The sequence below is a fragment of the Onthophagus taurus genome, chromosome 3 (assembly GCF_036711975.1).
Source record: "Onthophagus taurus isolate NC chromosome 3, IU_Otau_3.0, whole genome shotgun sequence".
NCBI lineage: Eukaryota > Metazoa > Arthropoda > Insecta > Coleoptera > Scarabaeidae > Onthophagus > Onthophagus taurus.
In genome coordinates, this window is record NC_091968.1 from 16,976,672 (window position 1) to 16,989,578 (window position 12,907).

General features: G+C 33.3%; 1 long non-coding RNA gene across 6 annotated transcripts; it reads left to right on the plus strand.

The window, feature by feature from the left end:
• Nucleotides 1-603: 603 nt before the first annotated feature.
• Nucleotides 604-5,764, plus strand: LOC111416161 (uncharacterized). 6 transcript variants are annotated; one of them, XR_011639987.1, is made up of 8 exons: nt 604-691; nt 764-3,704; nt 3,778-3,964; nt 4,021-4,465; nt 4,524-4,708; nt 4,772-4,840; nt 5,004-5,149; nt 5,208-5,764. It is a non-coding gene; the product is annotated as an uncharacterized lncRNA (long non-coding RNA). The 6 variants fall into 6 exon arrangements; XR_011639988.1 differs by having other exon boundaries at nt 764-2,796; nt 3,292-3,704; nt 4,772-5,149; XR_011639991.1 differs by having other exon boundaries at nt 740-3,704; nt 4,772-5,149.
• Nucleotides 5,765-12,907: the final 7,143 nt, after the last annotated feature.

Sequence of the window (12,907 nt, forward strand, 5' to 3'; positions counted from 1 at the left end):
TTTTTGATATAAGATTTTATTAAAAATTACCAATAATAAGATAAGATTATGTTTTTTATCCATTTCACCCTTTTTGATTACAATATGAAAGATCAAAAACAAATTATATTCTGGTGATGACTTTTTTAAATGTTTATTTCTCTAAACTAGTTTCGGGCACAAGCCCTTCCTAAGTAGAATTAGAACGTCAAGTAGTAAACTTTTAAGTTACATTTACACACAAATTTGTACATAAATCAAAGTATAAAAACATTATATTCGATTGAATTTGATTTTACGGGAACAATAACGAAAACACAAAACTAAAAACATATTATAACTGGTTAGCGAAAGTAATAAACATTTAAAAAAGTCATCACCAGAGTATAATTTGTTTATGATCTTTCATATTATAATAATAAAATAGTTTAAAAGAATGAGTCATAAGTGCTCTGAAAATGTTATAATGAAATTTTTAGAACTATTGTTACATGACACAGACACAGCTGGGCATGAATCATGGTTATATGCACAAGTGTGCGAAACCTGACACCATCAAAACAACGATAAGAAATTTAGTATAAAAAGCAGGAATGAATTTATTCTTATTCAGTTATTAATCAACTAAGAGAGATATTATGGTCGGTACGAAACATTCACGAATAAGAAGCCAAGGAGATTGCCAATATAGAGATCCTGTCTCCTTTTAAAGGTAAAACAGAATAAATCTAAAGTTAGATCCTTAGTATATCCTGATAAGTTTCGATGTGGAATCTCTATTTAGCAGAGTACCAATCAAAGAAGCCGTGGATGGTCGTCGCCATAAATTCAACCCGGAGGGCTTGCCGAAATATGTTCCAGGGCAGTAATAAATAATCACCAATATCTGCATGGATATGTTTGAACAAGAATGATAAAGTTCAGAGGAAGACAATGATAACCAGCTAGCTTTCCTTTATTATTTCTCAACCAGTTACCATTCCTCATTGTATCAGTTACCAGGACCATCAGGGAGTATACCCGAAGAAACCGCACACGAGCAGATACTTACCAGCTTCATCACACTACCACCTACATCAGAAGATGTATTTCGACCCTTTCCGAAGAGACACGAGATTATCTGACGGAGAAAATTTGAAAAATGAAGAAGGGACATACTGCAGAAGAATGGGTCAGCAAAGAGAGGATGCTACAGATAACAAACACGGTAAGTAGTCAACCTGTGGGCTTCATCTGTTTTCCGAATGTTTTAGGTGTAACAGAACGTATCGCCGGGCGCTTAGAAAAGGACCACATACTGGTGAAGCATTTGACAGTCAGCAATTTATGGAAATTGTTGATAGCAAACGACAAATTTCCTCCGTTAAGGGCGTTATGAGTCTACAGAGAGTCGTGCAAGTGTAGGAAATACTATGTAGGAAAAACTGGATGGAACTTCGAATATCGTAAGAAGGAACACGAAATCAGATTAGATTAGAAAAAACAGACCAGTACCAGAATGTGCAATATTGTGTCCACTGGATACACGAAACCTCTTTGATCTGAAAATACGAAGGTTACAAAAAATAAAATCCGGTATAAATAGTCCAGAATGGAAATACGAAAACCATTTCAATTTTACCTCCTTTTGTGAAGGACAAAGAACAAGTAACGTTCTTTGATCAGGGAGCAGATGGTGATGGTAAAGATGACAGCGAGTTAGAAAAGAACGTGTTTTAATCATTACATTCTAGCTCCACTTTCACCCACAACAGACTAGACATACCTTTTCAGGAAAGAAGTAGGGGAGCGACCTTTTTGTAAAATAAGTAATATGAAAAATATACTTCAAGTATAATTACTTGTCTTATCAATGAGCCTTGAATGACCGGAGGCGGAGGTAGAAGTTTTCTAATAATGTTATTTACGAGGACATCATACTCTTCATCTCGTTCCAGCATAAATCTTCTGGTATTACCAATCCTTTTATATTTTACTTGAAACTTGGAATTGGACAAGACGTGTCTAATTCCACCAACATAAAAATAAGCAAGTTGTTTTTCAAGATTATTTATCAAAATCAAATTGCCCTTATTTAAATTACCTTGGGCAAAATTCTCTTCAATCTTCCTACGTTTTATATTTTCTAATAGGGTTTTTTCTTCACTGCTGGAACTGTTTGGGACTTTTTCATTATCTTCATGTGAGGAACTGTTGTTGGAACCATTTAATTTTTTGGAAATTTTTCACCGGTGCCACTTTTTTTTTCATATTCAATTAGTTCATTTTCAGACTAATTAGTCAATATGCGCGTTTTCCTTTCTTTCTTCTTAGTTGTACTATTCTCTGCGTGGATTTTGGAAATGGTCCCATATCTTCAGGTGTCTTAAATAAAGATGTTGAAGGAATACTCATGGTCCAGCTCGCAGCAGCCGATCCAGCACTGCATTGAGACTTCGATATGGATGGAAAAGCATAAATATTATCTTCATTCGTCGACTTTGCAAAAGAGTTACTGTTAGACTCTACGCTTACGTCTTTTTCATCTTGACCATATCTTGTTTAATATTTTTTGGTTTATAATAAATCACCTCCTGAAATGTCAAACCTAATCTTTCGGTCACTGACAAATGAGGATAGAAATTCATCGTCTCGAAAAACTTGGCCATTGAAGGTATGTCACCTGATCCATCCTTACCCATCTTTCAATATTCTCTTAAAAGATTTACTAAGTGTTTTTCCTATAAATTCAGCAATATCATATATACTAATTGGTTTTCCAGTATGTTCTAGTACCCAAGTATTTAAGGCAGCTTTTCACACAAATGCATTTCTATGGTAAGTTTTGGGGGTTTACTGCCATATAACTGCGGGGTGATATTTGATCAGCATTAAGAATTGAATTTTAATACCTAACGAAATTTAAAATAGGGTTAAAGTAAGGTTAAAAAAATTATTTCTTCAAAACGACCAAGATTTAAGAATTATTGAACCTTTTTGAAGATATAAAGGAACGTTTAATATTGTGTTATACCAAATTTGAAGTTTCCAAGGTGAAAATTAAGAAGTGAATTTGAACCAAATTAAAGCTGAAATGTTGCTCTTTAATATGGTATTCCATCTTAATCTTAAATTGTCATAATACAGGTTGAAACTTAAAAAATCGTAGAAACGTTGTTTATGAAAATTAAGAAGTGAAATTTAAATAAAATTAAAGCTGAAACATTGCTCTTTAATAGTGTATATGAAACATATGTATTTGATTTATAAATTTTTTTAGATAAGGAAACTCGAGGTTGTGGTACATTTTTATCTTAATCTTAATTGTTTCAGAAAACGAAAATATGATTTTGATATCAAATTAAAGCTAAAATGTTGCTCTTCAATATGGTATATGAAACATATTTGGTTGTGTCATACAAATTTTTAGATAAGAGAACTTGAAGTTGGGTTACATTTTCGTCTTAATTACAAAATGTCATAATTCAGGTTGAAACTAGATAAATCGTGAAAGGGTGTAAAAATTTAGAAGTTAATTTGACATCAAATTAAAGTTGAAAGACTGCTTCAACTTTAAAAAACTTAAAAAATCGTGAAAGCGGTGTTTATGGAAATAAAGAAGTCAATTTGATAACAAATTAAAGTTGAAACATTGCTCTTTAACAAGATAAATATATGTGAAACATATCTATTTGTATTATAAATCTATTTGCTAAGCTAATCGCTGCAATTGAAATGTGTAATTCGTGAGTATCAAGGATTAATAAGATCGGATCATCTTTTGCAGTTTTTTCTTGAGCAATGAAATGTTTTTTTTAGATAATCTACAAAGAAGACCATCCAGATGGATTTGTGCCGCCAATGAATCCTTTTGGAGCACCAATAAGCATGTGGGACTTGAAGTATGCTCTGGGAAAAATCAACATGGGTGTTACATGATTACCAAGGTATTAACCGCAACAATCATAGCAAGGAAATTCATTGCTTCTCTTTTTGTGAGACCATGGTGAAGTTGAGCTCAATGTAAATAATAATCGACTAACTGGAGTTCTTTGTTTACAGAAAACACTTTATGACTGTAGAGTTAGTATTAATTATAAGAAATATTTCTAACACTAACAATGAAATAAACACGTATGAAGTGTTCGATGTTTTTTAATATTCTATTTCATTGACAAAATCGAAAACCAATTTGGGGGGGGATCTCAAATGAACGAAAATTGTAACCATCGTCAACGCCATCCGATGTCACCGTCGATAACTAATTCTACACAAATTCAAATTTAAACAACTTTTAAGGCGGCTTATATTTCATTTCTTTTTTGAGTGATGTCAAATATAAATGATATTGATAAATCAGTTAATCTTTTTAATACGTGTAATTTATGAGTGTAATTTTGTAATTAAGTGTAAAAAAGTGTAAAAAACATATAAAATTTTTTAAATGATAAAAATGTCGGTTATTATTCCTTGCTATGTACCATCTTGCGATGATAGACATTAAAAGGTAAATTATAAAAATTATTAATTAATACAGCATAATTACTTTCATTCTGCTTTTCTAGATATTATTTTCCGACCGACCCTATTATTCGAATGGCTTGGCTTTCTGGAAAACACAATTCAAAATTATTTGAATTAATTAATGATAAGCGTCTAAGTAACTATTGTGTTTGCCCCAACCATTTTGCAACAATGTGCAAATATGTTGAGAAGAAATTGAAAAAGCTACCTACATTATGCTTACTAGGTAAATGAAATTTTGCATAAAAAGTTTGTTTCTTAATCTATATATGTTTTTTAAATCATTTAGATTTGTAAGAAGAAACTATAAATAATTGCTTTTTGTCTCCACAAGATCAACCAACAGAAGATACTTCAGGTATGCTGCATGGTATGAAATGAATTATTTAGTTTCATAATTCATAATTATGTAATTCAATATATACCATATTATGTATGTTTATACCCCGACATGCCATATATATATATATTCATACCCCCACATAATATGTATGCCCCGATAAACTGCTTGGTATAACTAGTTCAACTGTTATGCAAGTCTATCCTGGATGTAGTAAACAACAAGGTTGCGAAGTTGCTTCAACCTCATTTTGTGAGGAAAATTTTGTCATTTCATTAGAAATGAATGGGAAACGGTTCCATCTAAGTGATGAAAAAGAAATAATTGGTAAATACCATAAAAACTGAATAATCATTCTTATTTCAAATTATCTTTATTTTTGTAGATAAGAAACGGAGGAAATTACCTTTTACAAAGAACTGCAGCAATTGTAACCTAACTGGAGCAAAAAAATACGTTGTGTCGCGCTGAGAAAAATGCCAGAATAATAAGGCAAAAGCTAATACAATTGAGGAAAAATCCTCAGGTATTGGTGAACCTCAAATATTTGAATAAAGAAACTAGAAATTTCTTTAGCAGCCAGTCCCGAAATCAGAAAAAAGAAGTGCTGGCTATTTCCATTTACAAACAAAGTGGTAAAGGATACCGGTTCTTATCAAATTTCTTTTCATTACCATCCAGGAAGACGCTACAAAAACTGTTAGGGTAAACAAAATGTAACATTATTGTATTTATTGAACTAAAACTAGAAGTAATAATAGCACTATCATTAGAACTAACACGAGCTACAAACTTTCGAAGTGATTTCGAGTCGTCTTCGATGGTGCTACTATTAGTTCTAGTTTAATTACACCGGCAGTGAAAGCCTTCGTACTTATATTCTATTTATGTAACCAAATTTTATTAGTTTTAAGAATAATAAATTATTATGTTGAAATTAGATCTTTCATTTAAAATATATTTATTTCCTTTCTTCAAAGCAATATTAATTGTGTTATTTTTAAATTTGGCGGTTAAAGTTACCCCCAACGATCTGGCAACGTCGGTCGCTTCGCTTCGATGCGCAGCGAACAATTTTGCCATATCGTTGGTTAGCCCAGTTTTACACCATTATCCTAGTCGAAGTTGGTTTTAATCTATGATTAGTACTCTGCCACAATCTGTGACATCGGATGGCGCTGTACGCAAGGTACAATTTAATAAGGTAGCGTTGGCCATCTCTATCCTTCCTTGTCTCTGACCATAATAATAATAATAAATAAAGTCATGGCAACTAAAATAACGTAAACTTGATCTTTTACAAAAAACTAAAAATTTTAAATATGAAAGCTGTATAAGTACGCTACATATACAGTGTGTTAATTGATTATCGTACTCTACGTCAGCATTGTAAGTATGCAACCAATATCACAGTGCAATACGCATCATACGGAAATCGCGTATGGCAATAAAAATATTGTGATATTGCTTGCATACTTGCAATGATGACGTCGGATACGATAATTAATTAACATACTGTACTGCCCCCTTCAAAAATAGCAACAACTATAATTCAAAATGACAATTTTCAAATAAGGTTGTCAAAACTGAAAGGTGACTTTATGTATTTTTGTTTAATAGTGACATTGTCACAAAAATTTATGACGTTGTCGTTTAAAGAAAATACTGGTTGGAAACGATCAATACTAACAAGTAAGTTTTCGTTATTTTGCGAAACAATAAAGTTTTTTTTAAATCTTTTACAACTTTGAAGGGTCCTTCTAACCTCGGAGAGAGGGATGGACGATGTTCTAACTTTAGAAAAACAAATTTAGAATTTAACAAATTCTTATGCACAAAAGGTTTAGAAGTAGAATGGAATGAAGTTGGTACAAGCTTTAAATTTGAAAATGTTTCTCGCAAACTGGATAAAAGAGGTTCTGTGACAACAGAATGATGTGAATTTATAAAAAAATCTTCAGGGAGACAAAGTGGTTGCACATATACCAACTCAGCGGGAGAACAACCCAAATCTTCTTTTAAAGAGGATATGTGTCCCAACAGGATTATTGGTAGGTCGTGATTCCACCTATCGACATTTCCTCTGACTTATGGCGGTTTTGAGAGTCCTGTGGAATCTCCCCAAAATGCCGTTGCTTTGAGGGTGGTAGGCGGAAGTATGAATCTGACGTGATCCAAGGAGCTTGTTAAATTGTGAACAGAGCCGAGATTCAGAGTGTGGTATGCCGAATCTGGAAAAATATTCACGGAGAAGAGTGTTTGCTACTGAAGAAGATGAAATATCATTTATAGGATAAGCTTCAGGCCAACGTGTAAAACGGTCGATTATTGTGAGGACGTAAGAACATCCTAAAGAAGATACTAAAGGTGAAACTAACTAAATCTATATGGATATGCTCAAATCGTCCTTTGGGAATGGATATTTTCTCAACGCGGGATTTGGTATGTTGATGGATCTTTGTTTTCTGACACTGGAGATATGTTCTTGTCCAAAATTGTATGTCCTTTGACATATGAGGTCAAAAGAAGCGAGATTTAACATTATGTAATGTAGAACGAAAACCTGAATGAATTAAAGAATGAAATTTATTAAAAATTACTCTTCTATATTTATTTATTACTTTTTTATTTTCGCACCAAAGTACTAAGTTTGAGCCTGAAATTTCAGATAAATTATAATTGCATTTGGAAGCTGATTGTTTGTTGATTAAATAAGGTAATTGTTGATCTTCGTCTTGAGCATTTTTAATCATCTGTAAGTTTGGGTATAGATTTTCAAGATAATCGACATTGATTCGTGACAATGTGTCTGCCACAACGTTCGATTTACCTTTAATAAATTTTATTTCCGAGGTGAATTGGGTAATGTAATTTAAGTAACGAGTCTGACGAGTTTCTTCTGATTTAGAAAAGAACGAATTTATTAGCGGTTTATGATCTGTATAAATAGTGAATTGATTTCCATGAAAAAAATGTAATTGCTGTATAAATGGCAAATAATTCCCTATCGAATGTAGAGTAATTGATTTGCGCGGGTGAAAATTTTTTTGAGTAAAAAGCTAAAGGTTGAGTTTCAGAATTGTATGTTTGAGCAAGAACTGCTCCCATGCCTATATTGGAAGCATCAGTAGTTAACGAAAGCGACATATGAATAGATGGATGCGCAAGTGTTGTCACAGAAGAAAGAAGTTAGTTAGCTTGAGTGAATGATAATTCATGTTCGTTTGACCATGAAGAGATTGATTTGTCTTTACTAGAATTTAGACCAGCTGATAAATTATACAGTGGTGCTAAAATCTGTGATAGTTTAGGAACGAATCTATGATAAAAATTTATCATACCTAAGAATCTTTGTAGCTCTTTTAAAGAAATAGGTTTAAGGAAGTTAGTAATAATATTAACTCTCGATAAAGAACGATAGAATACCCTTTGAAGAAATATGATGCCCAAAAAAATCTAAAGATTTAACATCAAAAATGCATTTAGAAGGTTGAATGTTGATGTTGAACCCACACAAGGAAGCGGTAAAGCAAAAAAACTACTCTATTGCATAATACTTAAAAAAAATAAATAAAAACTGAAACACTCCATCATCACGATCCAAGTGAAAGCATCCAATGTCGCCAGTGTAGACCAATACCATATAGAAATATAGAATAGAGTCCAATAGAACAATATGAATTTTTTTTAATAAAAACTGAATTGAAACATGCTGGAGAGAATGAGTTAAATCACTGTTGGTTCTGCTGCGAGCGTAGAGATAAGAACATCCACCTCCGAAACCGGGACAGTGGAAGCAACTTGATATCGTCAGTCCGTCAATTTCCGTTTTATGCGCCGGAGGGGTAAGAAGACCTTTGAATTTGAAGTTCAGATGATGTACATCAGTTCGATAGCATACTCTATCCAACAAATACTCAGGTGTTTTTGTGTTAAAACTCTATGATAAAAAACGGCACAGTGAAGCTGCCTACGTCTATCTATGTTCAACCACCCCAATATGGCCAATTTGTGAGATATATGATCATACTTCCTAATACCAAAAATTGTGGATGAAGCAAGCATTTTGTAGTCGCTGAACACGAAGTTGACCTACCTTCAACAAACACGGCGCATACACCACATCGGCAAAATTAAATCGGGATAAAACCAGCGATTGGCATAACGTAGCTTTGGTGTGAAAGCCCAGTATGTGTTGACAGGGGTAAAAAGCCTTTAATTTAGCATAAGCCGCTTGGAGAACATAAGAAATATGTTTGCGAAATCTTAAATCAGTTTGAAGGTGGAGTCCAAGGTTACGAAACTCAGAAACCATCGGGAGAAGTTGTCCATTTTTATTTATATTAACGAAGTCGGAGTATTTTTGAACGTCTCCCCTTCGAACCTTTGACTTACTGGGATTCAATCTAAGGTTAAACCTTTCTGTAAGCTGAGAAAAAGCATCCAATTCTCTGTTGATCACAACTAGGCTATCATCAAAATTATCTGGAGGAAATGAAAGATACACTTGCGTGTCGTCTGCATATAAATGAATGTTACAAATGTGAAAAACATTAATAAGATGAGCTGTATAAATAGAAAACAGGAGTGGTGATAATATTGATCCCTGGGCAACTCCTAATCCTAGTATCATCAATGAGGACGATTCATTATGCAATCGTACATATTGTTTGCGATCCAATAAGTAGCTTCGAAGCAAGTCAATTGCAGATTCCGCGAAACCGGATCGTTGCAGTATAGATAGTAGTAATGAATGACAAATAGTGTCGAAAGCCTTACTGAAATCTAAGAGGATTAACACTGTAAGGAACCCATCGTCAGTAGCTCTCAGGATATCATCCGTAATTGCCGAAAGGGCGGTCACACAACCATACCCCTGCCGAAACCCCGAAATGTGAAATATGTTCGGTTTCATCCTTGCTTGCAATTAGAAAATTGTCCAAATAAATATCAAAGAAATTGAAACATGACAGGACTTCATTGATGAAACATTGGAACGTTTGGGCAGCATTCCGAAGAGCAAAAGGCATTCTTGTAAATTCGAATATTTCAAAAGGGGTGGTTATTGCGGTTTTGTAAATGTCTTCAGCTACGATGATATGCTCTGACTAAATCAACTTTCGAGAATATTGTACAGTTATTTAAATGCAAGTTGAAGTCTTGTATGTGAGGAAGAGGGTAACGATCGGCGAATAGGCAAGGCGAATAGTTCGTTGAATTGAACCTATTGAATATAGATTGGTTTCCAAATCAAGTGAACGACGGTTTTTAATATCTAATAAGATACAGTAATTATGCAAAAAATCAGCACAGATAATTGTTTTTTTAACATCGGCTATAGTAAATATGAAAAAGAGATGTAATCTATCATTTTTTTGCTATAAAAACATAGCCTGTATTATTTGGATTTCCCTGTGCATTATTCTCAATTTGTAGCCAGTGTTCTGTGGTTCACACTTTTGTATTATTATCTGTAACTTTCTTCACAGCTCTTTCCAATGCGCCAACGTCTATTGGCCTTGTTTTAACTTGCTTACTTCTGGGCATGTTTCTGGGAAGAATAACGATAGCTATTACTTACACTATTAGGTACCAAAAATATAGATAACAACACATGAATATACAATGTTGTAGCTTGGGACATGGCCCGAGGTGCAACGAAACTAATGGCCCGACGTACAACATCCTATAAGCAGAATAATTATATAGCTACTGTTTCCTTTGGGATTAACTTAAAAATGTGATTTTATGGCAATATTATCGCCAATGTCCCGGGTACAACCGTCCCAAGGTACAACACTTTCTCCTACTTTCATGGATTTTCTTTTGTAGGAAACAACAAAGCAACAAATTTTTACGATCGTTTAAACGTTCGAAACTAAATACATCGACCCTCCATCAGCTCCAAGCACATGATATAAATGCATTTATGCAAGAATCCAAGCTATCGCAAATTCCAGCAATAGCATCTCCAAAAAGCAGCCATAATCTGGCATATACTGATCTAAACTATGTAACTTGCACACCAAATTAATACCAGGTTCTATCGTCTAACCATTTTGCACAATCCTCAAATTCCTCCCGGGCGTTAACTACATTACCTCCTGAACAAATTGCCAGTTTCTGAATTGGATATATAAAACAAGAAATTCACAAAATAAGGAATATTGTATTTGAAATATATATATCATTTTAATTACTGTATACATGTTTACAACAGATATTTTTATATCATTGTAATTTTAACCTGTTCATATAAAAACATTTATGTAAATGGTACAAGAATGAACAATAAAATTACTGTAATTTTACAATTATTTTTTTTCGGTATACTTAGTTAATAAATAAAATTTTTAAATCGTGATCTGATTATCCAACTAAAGATTTCATCGATATTTTGTTACAACGTGATGTCGTGCATCGGATCATAGCTCGAATATGGAGTCTCAGTGTGCAGTTTTAAAGTCACGTGTTTTGTCCATATCTCGCTTAAAATATTCGCTTCTTCCCATTTAAAATTTACGATGATGGGCTATCTAACAACCATATACTTACCTATCCGTACTATAAAACGTACCAAAGAAACGATTCGATTACAAAGACGCGGAAGTTAAAACTATACAACGGCATCAACAGATCTCCCAACGTTTCTCAAAATAGATCTCAAATATCGTTATGTAACGATGTTTAGGTATTATAGGTAGTATCACTTAAAAAAATAAATCCATCAAAAGACGATTTCATTGTAAAATAAAAGACTATTTTTTTTTAATGAAATCTCTTGAAGGTTTTAGACATTTTAAGAAAGAATGGCAAGATAAATTACGAATACACGATAGTCGTGAACATTACGCGTCGACGAAGAGCGGTTTCGTGAACTATGACCATAAATTACCGGCAAAGAAGAAGAAGGGTCGCCGTCTCAAATACTCGGTTATTTGAGACGTATCGCGGTGGACTTTCAATTTAATTATTCCACATATTGTTCGCGTCTATTCTTTTTGTCATTAAGGTTTAGACTTTATTACATAATCAATTTTGCTTCTAAAAAGTTAACTGCCGGAAACTTTAGAAGTTGCGTAACTTGTTATATTAGTTATTTGTAATTAGTGTAAAATCGTTCATTAAGAAATAAAACATTTTAAACCGAAATTACGACCATTTAAATATATTTTTCAAAGTAACATATAAAACTCAAATGCATTTGGTTTGAGATTTAAGAAGAGAAGTATTTAAGTATCACACTTACACGAGCAAAAGGTAATTATGATGTGATAAAGAATTGGAAATTCTAAAGTAACAGCAAAGACAGAGAACTGCTTTTAAAAGCTATTAGGCGATTACTATTAATACTAATGGCATTACAAATATACAATATTCATAAGATGTGTATTCACTTAATAATTATAATGACAAATGAAATTTCAATTAAGAAATGAAGGGATTTAATGTATAGGACACAAAAGATACAGTAAATGGAAAAATAATACGGTTTAGAGAGGAGAGATTGTGTAATATGTATAAATGAAGAACTAATATAATCTAATATTAACTTTTCGGGTGGTTGTAATAACTATATACCGAGATGACTTAGTAAATGGTTTGCTCATCAGGCTGTAAAGGCAAGAAATAGATACTAGATTGAGAACAGGAGGACTAAAAAGAGACTGGTTATAGAAAAAAATAATAGAACAAATAAAAACGAACCAAAAACCAGAATTAAATGCCATGTGGAAAAGAAAAGCGAAAAAAATCAATTCCTTACACTCTAGCCCGGAAAAAATCGTAAACATCCACGCTGAATACCTTGAGAGGGTGTTTTCCTTCAGCAATGAGGCCTTGTTCTGCCCTCACAACAAAAATACAATAGACAATTGGTACCAACACGCCTTTCCCAATTCGTCCGTAACACCTCAAGATGCTCTCATGCAGGAAGAAGAATACTTCACACTTCTTAACAGAGGAACCAACACAGCCCCTGGATACGACAACATCTCAAGGGAAATCTTAAGGAAGCTGGATCTTGATATCCACGCCTACATAAGAAAAATTTACAACTATTGCCTTACCACCCAGCATTTCCCA